The following is a 15,145-nucleotide window of genomic DNA, read 5'->3' as shown; positions in this document are numbered from 1 at the left end:
AACTGGGCAGCCTACAATTTAGTTTAACTCTGACAATAGCTATCCAGAGCTAATGCAGATGCCACAGTAAGGTTTCAGTCCAACAAGATTTTCCCCTCTTCAGATGCCAGCAGCAAGTGTTGGTATGCCCAAACTGCCTAAACTTCCAGAATAACTACAAAATTCAGGGGTTCCCACAATGCCCTTTCAGTTAAAATAATTTGCTAGAATATACAGGAACGACCAAATGAGATAGATATAAGGGTGGGGTCTGGGGTGGGAAGGTGCACTGGAACTCCTCTCTACATGGACTCAGAATGCACTGCTCTCCTCACTGACCAGCAAGTTCTCCAAACCTCAAGTTAAGGTTTTTTATTGAAGTATCATTGACTAGACATGGCTGATTAAATCACTGTCCATTGATGAATGAACTCAACCTATAGTCCCTTTGCCTTTCCTAGAGGCCAAGGTGTGGAACTGAGAGTTTTAACCTTCTAATCAGTGCTGGTTTTTCTGGAGTATCCAGACTGCCTTGAAACTAAGAGTAGAATGAGTTATGTGCTTGAGGCATTAACACAACCTCAGATATGGTCTGATCAAAGGGGTTAGTTATGAATTAAAAAAGACACTGCTATCACTCAGGAGTGCAAAGGGTTTTTAAAGCTCTGCTAAGAGCCAAAACCCCAAATATATATATACATACATATCTACTATATATATATGCATATATTTTATAATTCCATGGTGTCTGACTCGAAACAATCCCATACTCTTGCAATCAAGAGTCTAAAGAAAGCAGCAGCAGTAGAAACCAGAGGGAACTAGTTTTCTATGTAGTTACCATGGCCTAATTTATGTACTGAAGAAACCCTGCTCTGACCTCTTGCTGGCTGGAGGGTTTCAATTACTCATGCTTTGGACTTTCCAGAAATCCTCTCTCTTAATTGGATGTAGGTCTTCTATCACCTGAAAGTCTTCACTCTCTGGTCCAGATAGTAACAAATGCAGTATAAGTAGATTGGGTATTTATTTCTCCTCTGGATACAAACAGCCATTGCATTAACAGCCTTTAAGTTTGCTTGAAGATATATAATAGCTGGAATATCTGTGGGATTTATTATGGTGTGTATGTGTGAATCCAGTGAAATGTGATGTTCCACTGATTAGAGAAATTAAATCAGTAGCTAAAATAGGTTGGAGGATGTCAGGGAGAAGGATGTTGAATGCTTGGTGGGGAGACTGTATACTTTATAGCTATGTGACCTTGGTCATATTATTTAAACTCTGGACTTCAATATTTTTTTAATCTGTAAAGTGGGGATATACTGAGAGTTGTCAAAATGATTAACTGAAATAATAGACATAAAGCACTTGGAGCAATAGGTAGCACATAATAAGTTCTCAATAAACATTAGCTATTTTAGCTCTTCGTTCTATATCTATATCAGGCACTCTGCATAGACGGGACAGGTTATGCTTCCCTGCTCTCCTCTCCTTTATTCATCCTTCTGTGAGAGGAGGAGTTAGGGTAGTGTTCCAAGATCTGTCCATCTCTTTCTTCTCTTCACTCTCTCCTCTGAGAACTGGCCCTTCTCCAGGTCTCAATTTTGCTGAGGATTCTCACCCCTGCTTTTAGCTCACTAGACTCATAACTACAGTGGCTGATGGATGGCAATTTGACTTGGATGAGTCTCCATCATCTTGAATATCATGGAGTAATCAGACTTCTCCTGCTGTGGCATCTATCTAAGCATCCCTGTGTCTGTCAGAAGTACCTTATTCTCCCACACACTTAGGTTTATGCCCCAGCATGTGCCAAGCATCAGTATTGGAAAGAAAGGAAGTAAAAGATGCCATCCTTATCTCCAAGGCATGCCACAGCATTTGGAAAAGAAAACTAAAGAGTCCTAGGGAGGAAGCACAGACTTGGACACATTCCTGCTAGCAGGAATAGACAAAATATAAAGGAAGGGGATTAAAAAAAAACCAAGAAGGTGTCAACTCAATAAGATCTAGTCCATCAATAAGAAAACATCTCATTGGACTAGAAACAGAACAAAATCAGAGTTAGCAAGGCTGATGGCTCAATCTTGGATAGCATGGGAAGCTGGCAATAGTAACCAGGATCTTGTTTCTATGAATTAAGGGGATAAAAAGAGCTCTGAAGGAAAGCTAAGTTGTACTGTTGATGGGGATTCACTTTTCTTAAAACCTTGGCCACATCACAGTGTTGCTATACTTAAGATAACTATTACCTTCAATCCAGAAATTATATTAACTATATAAGTTTAATGTCATGAAAGTGAAATGATTTTTGAAGAGCCTTTTCTTCTGGCTTAAAATTTTTCTTACCTTTGGGTAAGTTTGATTAATCAGGTCACAAAAAAATCAAGTATATTTTGATGTCAACGTTATTCATTCAGTCACAGCTTTACAGGAATGAAGTATCTTGTTAATAGACATACAGTACTAGCCGTGAAGGTCTGTCTTCATTGTCATTCTCACTCTATTGAACGTGGAAAAGGTCATTGTTCTTCTCAGAGATAGCCCACCTGGTTTCCATCACTGACCTTCCTTTCAAGCCCAGCAGAATCAGATGGGTTAGTGGTTCTCCAGGGATATGTGGCGACCACCCCTCCACGGGCCTCAGTGCATGGTCTGGCTACTGTTTTTGAGATGTCTAACTTAGAACAAGTGTCTGTGGGGCTCTGGATCTCCATTGCCTGGAAGGCAAGACTGGAGTACAGTTGCTGTCTTTTTTGCTTCATCCCGGGGGAGTGGAGATTGCTTCAAACTTCCAAGTTCAGAGTTGATCTGAGAAGTAGAGTACTTGGCAGTGCTGCCTCTTGACTCAAGTGACACACCATCTGTGGGAATGACTTCGGTTTAAAGACGGAATTTCTCTGCTTTAAAGACAGAACAAATAGATACCCTAACAAATAGAATGGAACAGATAAACAAAAGTTCAGGGTATGGGGCCTCCCTGGTGGCGCAGGTGGTTGAGTGCAGCACTGTGAAGCTGTCCGCAGCCTCTGCAGTGCTGGTTCGATCCTGCCGGCCTCGGAGCAACCCACACGGTGAGCAGACCTCTCCTGTCTCGTCCGCTGCTTCCCTCAGCAGTGTATATCGTCAGTCTGCCTGTTCTGTTCCCAGTTCTGTCTCTGGTGAGTCCTCTCACCCTCTCGCGCATCTGGCCTGTGCCCCGGCTCTTGTATAAATAAAATTTTAAAAAAATGTTAAAAAAAAAAAAGTTCAGGGTATGAACTACCCTATGAAGCCAAGCCAGTGGTCAGAGATCTATTCAAATAAGTGCAGATTTGCGCAGGAAAGCAAGAGAGGGGAAGTGGTGCTCCTGGGGGTGAGGGAGGGTGCCTCTAGGGTCACGCATCCACTGGGCAGGTGGAAACTATTTGAACGTTCTGTTCCTTCCCACAACTCAAAACACAAGGTGTGTGCACCTGCACACATGCAGAAATGTGTTTGCATTGTTAGAGGAAGGGGCAGTGGATGAGTTGGATGTGTATAGTCATGTTTATGGAATTGTGTTCATCAATTTGAAAGAATATTAACAAAGAGAAATACTTGCTGTAAATACCTGGGGCTCAGAGGAGCAGGGCAAAAGATTAAAAACAATCTCTGGATTCCACAGCATTTCATTAATTGACACTGTCTGAACTCTGCAGTAGCTTTGTTCTGTGAATGAGGGAATGGCTTGGTTTGCTCCTCAGCACAGATCTCTATGCAATCAAAGAGAAACAGGAAGGAGAGATGGTTATTAAGTTTCCCTTAAGCTGGATAACTCATTTATTTTAAGTCCATTTCATTTCTTAGAAAGGTTGCAGAGAGCTGAATGCAGGGGTCCACCTGTTGCTCAATCAAGGCCTGGACCAGGGTGTCAGCATGGTTGCTCTGATTTCCCTGGATAGCACCCCATGTGCCCAGGACCCTTGCAAGAAGCAGAGCTGTCTTCCCTGCGATATTTAAGTCTTCCATTCCCAGGACTTCATCCTCACCCTGAAAACTGAGACCACTTTAATTTGCTTGTAAAGAGGACTCTTACAAGCCCTCTTAAATCTTTACTCAGAGATTTAAAAGCCCCAGCCTCAGTACTAATCCCTCCTCCCCCTTCCCACCCACCCCAGGCAGGGCCCATTTCCTCTGGTGAACCTGGGCACATATATTTGGTTTGCAGAGCAGCACAGGGCTGAGAGCCAGTAGCCTGAGTTTCTAGTCCTAACTTTGCTGCTCACCAGCTGTGGAAGTCTGAAAAATCCCGAGAGCTCTTCCAGGCTTGGTTTCTCCACCTCTAAGACAGGAGTTAGAGAGAATATCCTAGGAGGTCATTTTTGGCTCAGATACTCTGTTTTCCTGTCATTCTAGAGCTCACCCAGGTGTTAGGAAAACCATGGGAAACACCAGTGACTTCAGAAATGTGGAGACAGCACACTTCCCAAGGCTGGAGTTTTAAGGCTGGAGCCACTAGGGGTCCTGCTGACCACAGCAGAGCGGGCCCTGGATGAAGGCGATTCAGGTTGCCAGAGCAGGGCAATCGCCACAGGCTTCAGGTCTAGACAGGAGGGCAGGAGAGATGAAAAACTGGTGAAATACTTCTACCTAGAACAAGAGTGAAATGGACTAGGAAGGGCTGGTTTAAGACACCGTCATGTCTCCCAAATCATCACTTGCTCTATTTGGCTTCTAAACAGGTTACATTAGATTTAAATCAGAGTAAGTGGGTAATTAAGAAATTAGTTAATGAGTGTTCCTTAGTACTTTGTGTTCCTGTGCTCGAATCAATAGATTTGTCTGATGCTAGGCTAAGGCTACCAGGTCAATGTTTCTCGTTTTTACAAATCTTTAGAAATTTAAGTGTGTATGAGAAATTCCTGTGTATCTGTGCATTTATATTGACAGTCTTCTATCCTTTTCTTCTTTCTGTTCTTGTTTTTTTTTTTAATTAAAAATCAATGATTCAATGTTAACTCATGCTTCTCTCAGCAGCTACTTTGATCAGACATGTGTCTCCTTTCAATGAAATCAGTGGAAGGGGCTGAGTCCCAGTGTCCACATGGACCCCGACCCAGGCTTAGGCTAACACAGAAATGAAACTTCTACCTGTGCTGGGGTGAGGTTCTAGCCACTGATGGCCACAGTTGTTTACAGGCATCTCTGCTTTGGAGAAGCTAAGCTGCTCCCCGCTGCCCCCACCCCGCCCCCATTTCCCCATTTTGACTCTGATTATTCTGCATGCTCAGTACAGGCAAAAAGCTTGGAAGAAGAAATTTCTATATGGAGGGTCTTGGGAGAGGGGAACTATAATATTCTCTAATTTTTCTCCCATTGTGTCAGGTTTCTGTAATTCTGTTTCTTACTCTTCACACTAGAGCTGACCATGTAATCCTAAAAGCTAGGAGAAAGATTAGTTTTCTGTAGCATAGGCAAGTTCCCATTTTTTTTTTTTTTTCAAATGGATGAACTCACTTCCCTCCTCCCCTTTCTATCTTTTGGACACCTGTATTAATCAGGGTTTCCCAGGAAAACAGAAATAATAGAGTGTATTCTAAAGCCCTGGCTCACAATTATGGAGATAAGCAAGACGCAAGATATGTGGTCAGCAAGCTGGGAGCTGATGATATAAATTCCAGCCCAAGGGCCAGCAGGAATTTCAATGTGAGTCTGAAGATGGGGAAAAAGCTGATGTCCCGTCTTGAAGCCATCCAACAGAGAAAATTCTTTCATACTTTACATTTTTTGTTCTATGCAGGTCTTCAACTGATTGGATGGGGCCTATTCACATTAGAGAGAGCGATCTGCTTTACTCCTCCAACTGATTTAAATGCTAATTTCATCCATAAATACTCTCACAGAAACACCCAGAATTATTCTTGTCAAAATCTGAGCACAGTTGGTCCAGTGAAGTTCGCACATACAACTCACCATCATGGTATCTAAGACAACAAACAAGAGGCTGAGAACACGCCTTTTTTTCTCGTCTCCTTCCAGGCAAATGGTCTTAGGCATGCTAGGGTCTAGGGTCAGGGTGAGGGATATTAAATACTCATAAACTTTAAATCCCAGGATTACCAGGGCTGGGGATACAGGAGGTGGCCTCAGGCAAAGCACTCTATAGAGTTCCAGCCATATGTTCCTTTTTGCATGTGTGTGAAGGAGAGGTCCTATTTTTTTCCCCCACTGTGTCCAAACCCACCTCAGGGTCCTAATCCTTCCACGTCCCTTCTCTGTCTTATATTACTCCTCTCTCTCCCCACTCTCCTGACCACCATCTCTGACTCTGACCTACCTTCAGACTTCTTGTTGCTTTCAGCCTAGGTCAGCTCATCTCCCCAAGGGGTCAAATGATCACTTGTCATTGGCTGATAAGCATGCTTTAAAAATCTGAGCCTCTACCCAAAGTGTTGCATCTGGAAGGTTGGTTCTTTTTGTTTGTTCTTCAGCCTTATTGATGTATAATTGGCAAAAATTGCATAAATTGAAGACTTATAATGTGATGTTTTGATATAATATGATGTTAATATGTTTTGATACAATCAAACTAATTAACATATCCATCAATTCACATAGTTAACACTTGCGTGTATGTGGTGAGAACATTTAAGAACTACTCTTAACAAGACAATAACAAAAACAAAGAGAAACCCCACCAACTGGGAGAACATTTTTGCACCCAACACTAATGATAAAGGACTGATCACAAAAATCTGCAAAGAGCTGATGAGACTCAACAACAACAAAGAAAATAATCCAGTCAAAAAATGGGCAGAAGAGCTTAAAAGAAACTTCTCTGAAGAGGAAATGCAAATGGCCAACAGGCATATGAAAAAATGTTCAACATCACTTGTCATCAGGGAAATGCAAATCAAAACTACCATGAGATACCATCTTACACCAGTGAGAATGGCACATATTAAAAAAACTAGCAACAACAAGTGTTGGCGAGGGTGTGGAGAAAAAGGAACTCTTCTGCACTGTTGGTGGGAGTGCAAACTGGTCCAACCACTGTGGAAAGCTGTGTGGAGATTTCTGGACCTACTAAACATAGAGCTTCCATATGATCCAGCAATTCCACTCCTAGGTATTTACCCAAAGGACACAGAAACATCAATTCCAAAGAACACCTGCACCCCTATGTTTATAGCAGCACTGTTTACAATAGCTAAGCTTTGGAAACAACCCAAATGCCCAAAAATAGATGACTGGATCAAGAAGATGTGGTACATATATACCATGGAATATTACTCAGCATTCAAAAAAGATAAACACATGCAATTTGCTGCAACATGGATGGCGCTGGAAGGGATCATGCTCAGCGAAATAAGCCAAAAAGAAAAAGAAAAATACCGGATGGTCTCACTCATAGCAGGAATCTAGAAAACTTAAATAAGGGACCAGGAAAATGAATAACTATAAGAAAGTGAAAATCAAAATCAACAAAAAACTATGAACCAGAGACACTTTTAGGGGGGCGGGGGCGGGAGGGGAGGGATTGGGGTCAGAATGGGGGGCTGCAATTGTATGGGGAATATAACAATAAAATTTATAAAAAAAAAAAAAAAAAAAAAGAACTACTCTTAACAGATTCTCAGTATATAAAATGCCATAATTAGATTCGTAGAATTTGTTCATCTTGTATAAATAAAATTTTTATTCTTTGACCAACATCTCCCGATTTTTTTTCCTACCTTGAAAGATTGATTTTTTTTTTAAAGATTTATTTATTTATTTATATAAGCACTGGGTACAGTCAGAAGCATGGGAGGGTGAGAGAATTCACCAGAGCCAGAGAGGAGAGCAGAGCAGGCAGACTGACGAAGTACACTGCTGAGGGGAGCAGCGGGCATGGCAGAAGAGGTCTGGGCGCTATGTGAGACCCTTGCCGGTGGCCGGGGATCGAACCGGCTCTGCAGAGGCTGCGGGCAGCCTCGCAGCCCAGTGCTCAACTGCTGCGCCACCCGGGGAGGCCCTGAAAGACTGATTCTTAAGTGCTCAAAGTCTTCACATTTCAAGGGAGAACATGTATAAGATTGAAAGATTTTTTTCACTATACTGGGATTGGAGGGGAAGATGCCAGGTTTGGAGCTAAATTTCATATTTCAAATTTGTGCTCCTGAAAATCTTTCACAGTGACTAGCTCAGATAAAATAAGTGCATGTGGGTAAGTGTGTGTATGTAGATAGATATATACTTGCACAAGCTCAGAAGTTTTCATTGATTCTTATGGTTCATTCAAACCATTTATCTTTTTATTTCCATATTCAGTTGTCTCTTATTTATTTTATTCATCAAAATAAAGTTTACTACAGCATTGTAGCCCACCTATAGAAATATATATGTCATGTTAAGGAACCTCCCCTTTCATCAATTCTCTCTGTATCATGCAGAAATACAAATCACTCAGCAGGTTGAAAGCAGCCATTAATCTCTGCCAAGATCACCTGATCTAATAGATAATAAAAACCAAACGTAGCTATTTGCTATCATCAACCTTTATTGCCATTTTTGCTATTAATTTTTCTTAAAACATTTATTTTTATTTATGATACAAGAATTGGAGTGTAGGCCAGAATTGTGGGGGTTGAGAAGATTCACCAGAGACAGAGTGGGGAACAGAACAGACAGACTGGCTGAAATACACTGATGAGGGGAGCAGTGGGTGAGATAGGAGAGGTCTGCTGTGCCAGATGGGTTGGCTCCCTGGCTGGGGATCAAACTCAGGCTTCAGTGGCTGCTGATAGCTTGATACCACTGAGACTTAACCTGTGCACCACCAGGGAGGCCCCCTATTTTTGCTATTAATTTTTAAAACATGCCTAGAGTGGACAGCATTCTGAAGTGAGCCAAGGTAATGGAATTTGTCATTCCAAAGAGGCACCTGGAGTTGAGCATCTTCAAACTCTGCTGAATGGGAGTGATGGGTGCCATGTCACATTCTCCTCTGACTCCAGTGACAAATCTGCATATGATGTCTAAGGCATGTGGAGATAAAGGCCTGATGTTATTTTTATATTATTAGATACAATTATGAAAAGCCATAAAAAGGAAAAGAGTACACACTTCTGTATTCAAATGGAAATAAGTGCCTCATTAGTAATAAAAGCTCCAGGTTATGTTACTATGTAACCTTTTGTTCAAACACGATGTCTGAAATTTGCATAAGTAGTCAGCTGTGTATATCTCAGGGCTATTGAAATGATATGACTCACCAATCTAGGCAGCCCATAAACAGTGGTTTTCTCCTTTTCTGGTGCCCTTGTTTGCACAGAAACACAGCTGTACAGCATGAAGGGGAAGTTGGAGTGGGAAGGAGCAGACAATGATCGTACACCAGCCCTGGGAGCCTTTGGATTAATGGAGTCCCGCTTGGGGGCCGCTTTGAAGGAACAGATGCCAGGGCTGTACTGTGCCATGTTTCCAGTTCCCACACTGGATGGGAGCACAATGTCCCTGGGGACTGAGCTGGTGAATGCCCACTGGTCTTGGCAATGGTTTAAATTCCTGCTTGAAATGGAGGGTCGGAAGGAGGTAGGTGGGCTTCAGTGGGACTTACATAAGTATTTTCTGGGGAGTTAAGTGTAAATCAATCAGAAACACATGGGATGCATTTTCCTTGCATCTATATCTGGAGCTAGAAATTCAGTGGGAAAGAAGAACTCAGGGAGGTGTGGATGTAGAGGATAAAATGAAGAATATGGTATACAGACCAGAAAAGGCCAGGGATATCAGAAGGAGGTGTCTGGGATCACTACTAGTTCACAAAACCTCTGTGATCCCCACCCTTCTGAAGTCTGAGTTCAAGTTAAACTTCTTGACCTGCGGGTGAAGTATGTGATAACAAACACACGAAGACTCGAGTCCATCAGCAAATATCTTTTCCTGGGAGGTTCTCAGAAGCAGCTCTGGGGGAGCTCCAAGTCTATTCAGGTGGAGTGGGAACAGGTGGACCACCCACCATGGAGAACTAGGAACACATTTTGCTTCATGAATCCTGAAAATTCTCACAAGTGAGATAAGACCAGAGATAAGTCACTTGGCAAATCTAACATCGTGGCTTCTCATTTTAAAAGGCTGTACAGGAACCTGGGGAGCGAAATTGTTCAAACTATTGGGATGGTCCAAGAACCACTATAAGAATTGAAAAAAAAAATTGATGAGGCATGAGACACTCATCCTATTTGATCACCAATGAGCACAACTTCAGATATGTCATTTTGCCTCTTCAGACTTTTGTGCCCTCGACCATAAAATGAGAGAGGTGGCATCTTTGGTCTCTTCTGGAGCTAAATAGAAATTAAAATCTACTTTAACTGACCCAGATACCAGCAACACTGATGATTCCAACTCTGGTGGCTACCTGCTGTGTGGCTCTCTGTTTTGGGCAGCACAGAGCAGGAGTTAGGAATCTTTAAAGGAAGCTCAATATTTGAAGGCAGGAAACTCTGGCACCATGAGATTGCTTTCCATTGAAGCTGGACATTAAGATCCCCAAAGCAGTAGGTAGCTAACAGGTAAAAGCCGACCAGTCTTTGGAGTGACCAGGAGCAACAGGGGATAGGGCGGAACAAGAGGTTAGCAATGCCCCGCCCTGCTTCACTCTACTGCACACAGCTCTGGAGTCCAGGCAGGAAAAGCTATGTGCTTTTCAGACAAAGCCAGAAATAGGTCACTTCCTTCCAAAAGGTGGCCTGCTTTTTACCTGGTGTGTCAAAAGCACCAACCGTTAGCGACTTGTCAAGGAACCAATGAAATTTAGGACAGCTGGACCCCCATGAACCTTCCTGAGCGATGCACCCAACTGAAGGATATTCTCCAAACGCTTCTATAGGAAATGAACAATGTGCTGTTAACCCCACACCAAGATCGTGGGTCTTCAGAACAGTAATCTAATTCTGGGCTTGGAAGAATTATCAAGTTTTCATAAGGAAGAATTAATTACATTTAATAAGGGCATCTAAATGTGGCTAGAGGCTGTACTGGAAAAGAATTAATACCTCTCCTCATTTGCAGGCATTGTTCCAGGATCGGGGGAGCTATTTTTAAGTCTGACTCTTGCCATTTTCTGAATATATGACCTTGAAAATGTCACAGAAGCATGCTCTGCTCAATTGCCTCATTAAATTATAATAAAAGCTCACATTTATGGAGCACTTTATGTTACTTTACATTTACTTTACATTTATTGAATCCTCATAACAACCCTCAAAGTAGACATTAGTAGACAAAGTAGACCTTCCTATTTCCATTTGATAGGAAACGAAGACTCAGAGCATTGAAGTGACTTGCTCAAAGTCACACAGCTAGAAAGTGGCAGTGCTGGGCTTTACACTCCAATCTCTTAAAATCTAAAGATTGCTTTCTAGGCTTATTTCAGGGATTCACTTGTGTATATGCAGCATCAGATACTATATATGGAGGTGGAAAGACACTGTTTCTGTTACTGAATCCCAGCCCTTCTGCCTCCACCACACTCTGAACCTCATTGGTGAGACCTTGGATAACATCATTGACCGCTATGGATCTCGTGGTTGAGTTGTAAAATGGAAAGAGTTTACCTAACTTACCTGAAGATCAGGGCTGGAAGAGGTAAACCTTCCCTTCCGACCCTAAGACTTTTCCTGGTGCTGTGGCCAGAAGTGCATGCTCATCTCTGCCTCCATGGCCCTTTCTTCCCTCGAACATACACCCCTATCCACAACCTGGTTGAGTTCCAAATTTCCAGCAAGTTTCACATCCTTGATTCTTATTTCCAGAAGTATGGTCAGTAAATATGGCAGGGGAAAAAATTAGGAACCAAAAATAATGGCTAACATTTACTGGGTGTGTAGAATGTATCAGGAACTATGCTAATCACTTTGCAAAACAAACAAAACTAAACCAATGAAATCAATGGTGACCCCTAGTCTGTGGTTTGGGTACAAAGTGGAGCAGGCATCCTTTCTTTCCAGGCTCCACCCCTTCAGCCACTCAAGCCCAAATTCTAGCCTGTGTTGTTCAATATCACACTAGAGCAATTTTCTCTTGTTCCAAAATTACATTATTTCTTCCCCCTTCTTCTTTGAAACTGTCACTGTTTAGGTACCAGGCTCTCAATTGACTAATCAATAAGTAAACAACAGAGTAAAATAACTCATACTAAATTGTTAATGATTTACAACAGCATAATAATGTGCTACTCTTCCCAGAAACAATCACTTTAAAAAGAGGACATTTGTTAATTCGCGGGAGTTGATGATAGATGTTCAGACCATGAAGGCAGTGAGTTTGAGGTACATTTCTTCTAGGCATGTAATGAATGATGATATCAGGATTGGCTCTAGGTTCTTGGGAGACTGGAGATTTTGAAGAAATGAAAACACTCAGGCAGTCCAGGCCTGTTCTAAAGGTAAAATGCCTGGAAGACAAGGCAGGAGGGATGGGGCATATGGTCTAGCACTTGTCTATAGAGACATCATGAACAGATGAATGGAGTGTAGGGTGCGATCAGGCCAGCCTAGGGGCTGGGACCAACTTCTGTTCTCTGGACACCCTCTCCCCAGCCTCCACATCCCCTCCCCCGCCAGCTTTATCATCAGCAAATTAGGCTAGGAGATCTTTATCACCTTTCTGGTCAGCTATTCTAGGCTGGCAGCTTCCTGCCAACACTTTGCAAATAAGATGAGTACAAGCTGAGCATCCATAGTTACTGGCTTTTAGGGTAAATTTAAACTTGCTTGAAGATGGGTGGTGAGGATAGGGGAAGAAGAACTCCTGAACCTGTTTACACAATATCTCTCCAGTTCATTTGGACGCCTAATAAGTACACATTCTCCAGAGCGTGAAAATTAAGACAATCAGCTAGGGCCTCCCGTTGCTGTAGAAACAGAAACAGGCATCAGGGGTTTTAAATGAATCTGTGAGGCAGCAAGCTGGATAAAGATAAAGAGTGGCAGTGTCACTTGTTGATAGAAAGTGGGAGAGAGAGAGAGAGAGAGAGAGAGAGAGAGAGTGGTAGCATAATTTTACCACCAAAGTAAAAAGGACAGGATGAGACTGTACTTGTCATTATTTTAAGACTTCATTTTTTTAAAGAGATGTTTTAGGTTCACAGTAAATTTGAGAGATTTACCAAACATAGCTTGGCTATTATAAATTGTGTTGCAGTGAACATAGCTATGCATATAAGCCCTTCAAATTTGTGTCTTTACAGTCTTGGGGTAGAATACCTTAGGAGAGGAATTGCTGGATCATGTGGTAAATCTATCTTTAATATTCTGAGAAATTTCCTTTCTGTTTTCATTCATCACTGTATCCCCAGAGCCAAAACTGCGTCTATATAGTAAATACTTAATAGTTGTTGGATGATTGAAAAGAAAATTGAATGAATGCATGATTGTAGCAGGGAGGAAAAATTTGAAGAAAAGGTAGATTTTTCTCACCTTTAATGGCCACTATGGCTAAACAAACTACTAGACTAGAAAAGAAAACACTGATTCAATGAATTGTGTATGGGAAAGGTGTCTCTGTTTATTCAGGCTGTTATAAACAATAATTCAGCCTCCCACAGTGCTGGATGCTGGAAGTGAAAGATCTGGCAGATTTTGGGTCTGGTCAGATCCTCTACCTGATTCATGGACTCTACCTGCTGAGTCCTCACATCGTAGAAGGGACAAGTGTGGCTCTCTGCAGTCTCTTATATGCTTAAAGTCTAGATGAGTTTGGACAAGGGGAGGGAGTAGAGAGCAGGATGGATCCAGGCTGTGGTGCCCATCCCCAGCCATTCTGCCTTTATATCACTCCAGACCAGAAAGGTCAGGAGTAGGGAAGTGGAGAAGGGATTTATTGGGAAGGAGAATATGGGATGGAGATTGTTTTAGCATAGAGTTCTTACTCCTCTACGTCCCTGACTGTCCCCTGCACCCCCCCAACCAAAAAAAAAAAATACCCATCAGCAGAGATGGAAATATTCTTGATGAAAGAGTCAAGATTTCAGTTACAGCAACAATGAGCACTTTTTAAAGATCATGTCCCCTGTTGAATGCATTCCTGGGTGAGCTTTCTGGTCCTGAGTAATCCAAATCCATGTTTTTTGTAGGCTGTGTGGTGGGGAGAAATTTTGAACAGTCCAGGCTGCCAAAACGATCCCAAGGTCCTAAAAGAGGCCACACTTGTTTGCTGTAAGCTATGGGCAGTGTCCTGCAAAACCTTCTGAAAGATCTCAAATGGCCAATACTCTCTAATGCAACACCTGTGTGGAAACCTTGCCTTAGAATCAGAAATTCCCCTATATCACAGTCCAGTCACAGTCCAGTCCAGTTTCTCTGGGTGGAGACCCAGAGAAAATATGGGTCCCAAAATGTCTGTTGAAGAGACATTCAACAAACCGTATTCCAGTTGCTTCTTCAGAGAAAATTAGTTTACCTTCCTTGTTTGTTTTTTTTTTTTTTTTTTGGCAAAAACTGCTTGTGTGGCAACATCTGTATCACAGTAATCATGTTCTGGACATTTCTCCTTCTTTATAATGGAAGGTTATCTCAGTACTCAACTCCTAATTGGGATGTTGAGCGTCAGTCTGAGTATTAGGGGGCAGGCATCACGTGCAGCCACAGAGAGTCATCTCTGTGGGTGCTGGAGCTGGAGCTCATTCTGGAAATGCGTGTATTTCAGCACTGGTCCTGGCATGTGCAGGGAGTGCATAGGCCATGACTTAGGTTGCTCATCTGTAAAATGGGGAGAGGATGACATGTAACTCACAGTGTTCTGAGGATTAGGTGAGGCAGAGGCATCCGTGCTTGCAAGAGTTCACAGAACACAATTGCTGGCTAAATGACATTATTATAATCATTACATTAGCTCTCAGTATTCCAGTTTTGAATGTTTTATGAGAGAACCATTGAGAAAGAAAATTTTGTCAGCCTACTTTCAGGTGTCAAAATTAGCCTACAGATGAGACCGTTTGCTTCTCTGGGTTGATGTTCTATAGGGTCCATATATCTGGTTGGCATCTCTTGGGCAGGGCCCGCTTTCTTTGTCAGCGCCCTATCTAGCAGGTATGAAATTTGTCAGTGTTTGAGTCAGTTAGTGAGGAGAAGTGTTTGCCATCCTTTTCCCTTCTGACAGGGTCCTTAAGAGTCAGCCTCTCTCCCTGCCAATGAAAATCAACAAAGTAACCGTT

Source organism: Talpa europaea (assembly GCF_964194135.1).
Source record: "Talpa europaea genome assembly, chromosome: 14".
Classification (NCBI taxonomy): Eukaryota; Metazoa; Chordata; class Mammalia; order Eulipotyphla; family Talpidae; genus Talpa; species Talpa europaea.
The sequence above is the reverse complement of the archived record's forward strand: the minus strand, read 5'-3'. Positions refer to the sequence as shown.